The sequence below is a fragment of the Cupressus sempervirens genome, chromosome 11, assembly GCF_028749045.1.
Source record: "Cupressus sempervirens isolate cs-2001-9-10 chromosome 11, ASM2874904v1, whole genome shotgun sequence".
Lineage (NCBI taxonomy): Eukaryota > Viridiplantae > Streptophyta > Pinopsida > Cupressales > Cupressaceae > Cupressus > Cupressus sempervirens.
This window is the reverse complement of record NC_143128.1, coordinates 278,793,671-278,800,198: the sequence shown is the minus strand read 5'-3', so window position 1 is coordinate 278,800,198 and position 6,528 is coordinate 278,793,671. Positions and strand designations below refer to the sequence as shown.

The following is a 6,528-nucleotide window of genomic DNA, read 5'->3' as shown; positions in this document are numbered from 1 at the left end:
CAGAAGAGGACCCAGTATCTCCTGAATGGTTTCGGCTCATGGCTGACTGCTGAAAGTTAAGACCCAGAATTTTGTCATCCAGATCTTGAAGTTTGGTTTTGAGGGATGCCATTTCTTCTTCCATGATTTTTGCTCCTGTACGCGTAACAACCATAAAGCAAGGGATTTTTTTTTTGTTTTTTTTGTTTTTTTTTTTTTTTTTTTTTTTTTTTTTTTTTGGAATGGGTAGAAGATGAGAAACAAAAACTTTTTTAGTTACGGCAAACTTGGATTTGGGTAAAACTCAGATAGGAAATGGGTGTTCGACGGGTGGTGGGAGACTATCTGGGGACAAGGGAAACAGAAAAATGAGGGTTTCAAGGGTAGGGAGGCGAAATGAGGCGAACAGTCCAAGAGGGATAAGGGAGCAAAATGAGGAATTGAATCTTGTGGCTCAGTTTGGTGGCGATTGGATGAGAGGTGAAAAAGATAGGGCAAACCCTAAAATTAGATAAATGAGGGATTTAGGGCTTTGATATGTAATTTCCACCCAGCGAGCCCAAGAGAGTGCTCTGATACCAGATGTGATGAACCTCCTTATAGCAATATCGTGAGAATGCTCGAAATAACAGAATACAAAGTGATAGCAGAACTCAGAATGAATCTACTGATCGCAGGCCACTTCGAGGGGGTAACCTCCTTTGAGCAAGCTCAATACAATAAATTCGTCCGTGCCCATCAAGGGCCTCAACCTATTCTTATATACTGAGTACGATCTAGAAAAGTAATACTACCTATGCATGTGGGATAATAAAATATACTCACGGGACGACTTACAAAGCATATGCGTCCAACAACACTACTCTAACAAAATAAACAGAAGGAACACACAGGTTCCTAACATAGTTCCCCAAACTAATTTTAAACTTCCTCTCTAATCTAGTGTTTGATTTGGACTCATAGTCTTATCTTTTTTTTAATGTTATTTTTAAAAGAAAAACAGTCCATGTGTAAGCACCATTATACATAATCCAAGGGTGGTCTTCATTCTCTTAGGGCCCGTTTGGCTGCGGGAATAGGAATACGTATTCTGGAATACATATTCTGGAATACGTATTCTAGAATAGAAAATGGGGCTACGTATTCCTGTTTTCCGTTTGGTTCAGCCAATATTTGATGGGAATTCCCGGACCCCAAAATTTATGTTTTCTAAAATTAAAAAAAAAATGGAATAGGAATGCGTATTCCAATAACACCTATTTTGGTGGAATTGCAAAACCCCAGCTTTGGGCCAAAAATGGAATACGTATTCCATTTTTACTTCATATTCCAATTCAGTTTTGGTGCATCCAAGCAAGGAATTAATTTTTTTTGGAATTTACATATGCCTATTCCGCTTGTATTCCACTCACCAAACGGGCCCTTAAATCACTCCTAGTCCATCATCGCATCTCGAAATAACAAATAGAGGTGCATAGGGAGACACATTGAAATAGGGAGAAAAGTACAAAGTGAAACATATGGGCTCTACGCATTCCCCTCATTCTTATTCGTGCTGCAGTTTACTAAAGAAATAACTAAAATTATGTTATTCTGCTAACACACTGCCGTGAACATCCCACCTACAGAAGTCTGATATTTTGGGGAAAATTGTCAGAAAAAACAATTTTGACATTTAATTTATGTGGCCGATCTTATCAATGTTCAGAAGTCTGGTACTTTGTGGAAAATTGACTGCAGAAAAAACCAAACGCTGGAAAGTACCAGGACGTCAGTCAACAAAAACAACACAGAAATGTGTGGCTGGTATTGTGTGGAAAATTAGGAGAAGAAAAAAACTCCGACTTTAATCTTTCCATTAAGACAAAATTTTAAGCAAACTTGTCAGATAGATTACAGATTCTGCACAAAATAGAAAGAAAAAAAGCTTAATTGATAGATGAAAATAAAGTTTAATTGAAAGAAGTAATTTTGTTAACATGATTGTTACTTATCTGTTGGAGTCAAAATATGCTGTTCATAGAATGACAAATGACGCGGCCAGCTTTGAAAATAAAATTATTAAATCATAAACAATGTAAATATTGGTCATTGACCTGTTGACCAGGACGCTGTTAAGGAGAGCACGCCCAGAAAAGAAATGCAGTTCCCTTGTGCCCTGCTTACCACATTTCCCAATGGCCATCCCTTTTACGTGCAATCTCTGTATTGTAATCTTTCTTCTCTTCTTCTTCTGCTCCTCTACTGTTTCCCATCGATTGATGCCCAACAGATGCCCTCCCCACGAATCCCATGCTCTGCTCCGCTTCAAAGCGGGTCTGAATGACACCGAGGGCGCTCTGAGTTCGTGGGTGAATGGAACTGACTGCTGCACCAACTGGACTGGCATCTCCTGCGACAATCACACCAACCACGTCGTCTCTGTTGAAGCATTTTCTGACCCTGACTACCCTTTCCAAGGTTTCCAAGGTGTGATATCTGAGAGCCTCTGCCAACTTCGCTTTCTCACATCAGTAATCATATCTGGAGTATCAGGTACTACGTCCATTCCTCCCTGTTTGGGAAACCTATCTTATATTGACTCTTTATATATATATGCAAGTGTCTTAAGTGGGATGATTCCTCCCTCCATTTGCTCTCTCACTCGGCTTAGACATCTTGATCTGTCAGGGAATGACTTCAATGGGAGCATACCTTCTTGCCTTGCCAATCTTTCTTCTTTAAATTACCTTGACCTTCGAGGCAACCAACTTAGTGGAAGCATACCGACTTCTCTTGGAAGTCTCTCTTTGTTGAAGAATTTATACCTTGGTGACAATCATCTGAGCGGTAAAATTCCGTCATCCATTTGCTCTCTCACCCGGCTTACACATCTTTATCTGTCATGGAATGACTTCAATGGGAGCATACGTTCTTGCCTTGCCAATCTTTCTTCTTTAAATTGCCTTGACCTTCAAAGCTACCAACTTAGTGGAAGCATACCGACTTCTCTTGGAAATCTCTCTTCACTTGAGTGTTTGGTTATTGCTAATAACCAACTGAGTGGTAAAATTCCAGATTCTTTGAGCAATCTCTCTTCACTTGAGTGCTTGTTTATTGATAATAACCAACTGAGCGGGACCATTCCCCCTTCATTTGCTCAGCTTTCCTCACTCACTGAGTTGACTGCTGATGGCAATCGTTTCAATGAAACCATCTCGTCTTCGTCACTTCCACCTTCTTTAGTTAGACTGTACCTATCATTTAACCATCACCAGTCAATTTCAGAAAGTTTCTTTCAAAAGTTTACAAGCTTAGATGTTTTGCATTTATCCGACGGTGTACTAAATATCAGCACAAGCTGGATTCCGTCCTTTTATTTATCTGGGCTATATTTAGAGTCATGTAGGATTGACGGCCAATTTCCGTCTTGGGTATCAACACAGTTTTCACTTACATTGTTGAAAATAACAAACGCCAGTCTTGTGGGAGTAATTCCCTCTTGGTTATGGGAAACCATAACTCTGTTGGCTCATCTTAATCTTTCAGGAATCATTTGGAAGGAAGGTTGTCCTTAAATCCTTCAACATGGATGCAACTACTATACCTAGATGTGTCTAGAAATAAATTGAGTGGATCCATCCCATCATTGCGGTCTCCTGATATGGAGATGCTGCTGCTCAACGACAATTGGTTCACTGGCAACATTCCTCCTAGCTTGGGCGAATCATCCATACTCAATATGTTAAATCTTGCAAACAACAACTTAACAGGAGTAATCCCTGTCAGCTTGTCCAATTGCTCTTCCCTTGTTGTCCTAAATTTGGGAAATAATAGTTTGGAGGGAGGCTTACCAAATGAATTAGGTATGCTGAGTGGATTATATTCATTGGTTGTAAACAAGAATAATATGAATGGGTCATTCCCTGTTTCATTAGAGAATTGGTCAAAACTGCATGTTCTTGATATGGAAAACAATTTATTTGGTGGTGAAATACCAACTTTGATTGGAAATCTTTCAGAGCTAAGAGTGTTGGTGTTGAAGGGGAACAATTTCACAGGCAGTATTCCTTCAGAGATAGGCCAGTTAATGAACCTTCAAATCTTGCTGCTTTCATCTAATCACATCTCAGGCAAAATTCCACAAACAATTGCATTCTTGAAAGCAATAGCAAATGAATCTCAAAATGGTTTTGTATTGTCGTCTGATTCTACTGATTCATTCTATCAAGATGGGTTGCATATGACTTTAAAAGGTACAGATCAACACTATCCATATATTCTTTCCACACTCACATGCATAGATCTTTCAAACAATGAATTGCAGGGAGAAGTTCCTTCTAATTTAGGGAATTTGAAGGGGCTAAGGCTTTTAAACCTTTCAATGAATAATTTGAATGGAAACATTTCAAAAAGTTTTGGAGAGATGCATCAATTGGATGCATTGGACCTTTCAAGTAATCATTTTTCAGGACAGATCCCTGCAGAGCTTGACTCTTTGAGTTCTTTAGGCTCACTAAATCTGTCAAACAATAATCTTTCAGGAAGAATACCGCAAGGAATACATATGACCACCTTTGGAGAATCCTCTTATTTAGGAAATCCTTATTTATGGGGGTGTCCCCTACCCAAAAATTGTTCTTTGCCAAAATTTGTTCCTTCTCCTCCTCCAATTTACATTGATAAGATAAAGAGAAGCTCTACTTATCTATGGCATTGGATAGCATTTGGATTGTCCTATGGAATAGCTTTTGGTGGAGTAATATCATTGATCCTCATAAAAATCAGTTGGAGAAGCAAATACTTCATTAAAGTTGATGCAATCTTGAAGTTTTTATTTCCATGGATGAAGAATTTGACACTATGAAGGGATACATGTACAAGCCATTTAAATGTGAGTTTTTTTGTCCTTCAAAGTATATATCACAATTCTAAGTATTGAAATACTAAAATTCAAAATGTGTTGGTATATTTTAAGATAAAATTCCATAGGTTATTCTATCAATTGTAGATTTTGGTAGTTCTTTTAAATTGAATGATATAATTTTCTACTTTTTATTGATACATAACTTTGTGTACAGGGACCTATGTTTGCTTATGATGATTTCTTGGTTCATCCAAAGACTTCTTGTACTTGGTGGCTGAAAAATATCATTGCACATGCTTTTGGGGAGGAGCTACTTGTAATACAAAACTCTTTTACTTTTATGAAGAAAAGAAAGATACAAAAATTAAACAGTTATTGATTTTGTTAGAAACATATGATGCAACATCAAATGATAAGATAGATGTTGAAGTCTAAACTTGTAATGACTGGAACATCTAAGTTGTTATTAACAAAAAAAAAAAATAAGACATCTGTTAGTTTGATTTATATCAGTCTAATAAAATGCATATACACAAATACAACTATTGTAGTCTTGTGATATTGCTATTAGGATTTAACTGCTTGTTTTTGAGTCAAACTCATTGACCCATATTTCATAAGTAGTGATTCAACATGAATCCATCTCTCATGAGAATAAATGGAACACTTTACGAGTAAAAAGGAAAAGAAAAGACATGTTTTAGTTTTATTCATATCAGTCTAATAAAATGCATATACACAAATCCAACTATTCTAGATTTGTGATATTACATACATTTATGAAGAATGGGAAGATTTCAAAATTTAAAAAGTACTTATTTTTCTTTGGAAATGTGAAAGAATATTCATGAACATGTGATAAAACATCAAATGATAATATAAATGTTAATGTCTAAACTTAGAATTACTGAAATTTAACATTTAAATTGTAATTGGTAAATATATTAAATAAGACATCTTTTAGTACTGGTGAATAAACATCTAAGTTGTGACTAGTAAATAGCATCAAATGATAAAATAAATGTTAATGCCTAAATTTAACATCTAAATTGTGATTGATAAATAAATAAAATAAGATATCTTTTGCTATTAATAAATAAACATCTAAATTATGACTGGTAAATAAATTAATCTACACTTAATTATAGTTTGAGAAAGTAGAGAATTCAAAATATTAAAATTTTCACTTTTTAGAAATGCAAATAAATTTTCTTTCTTAATATTATTTTTGATAAAGGTATATATAATCATTTTTTAATCTGCTTTTGGATGATGAATTTTTCTTTTCAATTTTGAAAATGAATTTTTTGTATTTTTTTGAATGATGTGAAGTGTCATATTAGCTAAATTCAAATCCCAGGCCTCAATGCTATTATCATGACTATAAGGAATTCATTCCAGCGAAATGAAATGGCTATCTCTATTTCAAAAATACATCTCTACAGCAAAAAAATTGATGCTATCTATTTTTTTAGAAAGATGTCTCTGCAACAAAAAAAATGATGATAAAAACATTGTACTTTCGGCATTCAAACTTTTTAATCTTGTTATGGTCAATATTTCTATAAAAATTTTGACAGTATCATGTAGTTACAGAAGAAAAGAATTGATCTATCGAGTCCGAATTTTCTAAATTTGAAATTTTTTCCCACCTCATTTGTTAATATAATATAAACATGTTTCTTAATGGTGTACAATAAGGA

The 6,528-nt window shown here is 35.3% G+C and overlaps 1 pseudogene across 1 annotated transcript; it reads left to right on the top strand.

Annotated features, from left to right (window-relative positions):
• The first annotated feature begins 2,142 nt into the window (after window positions 1-2,142).
• Window positions 2,143-5,332, top strand: LOC149529197 (uncharacterized; annotated as a pseudogene). The gene is made up of 2 exons (XR_016359079.1): window positions 2,143-4,852; window positions 5,040-5,332. The product of XR_016359079.1 is annotated as an uncharacterized LOC149529197 (transcript).
• Window positions 5,333-6,528: the final 1,196 nt, after the last annotated feature.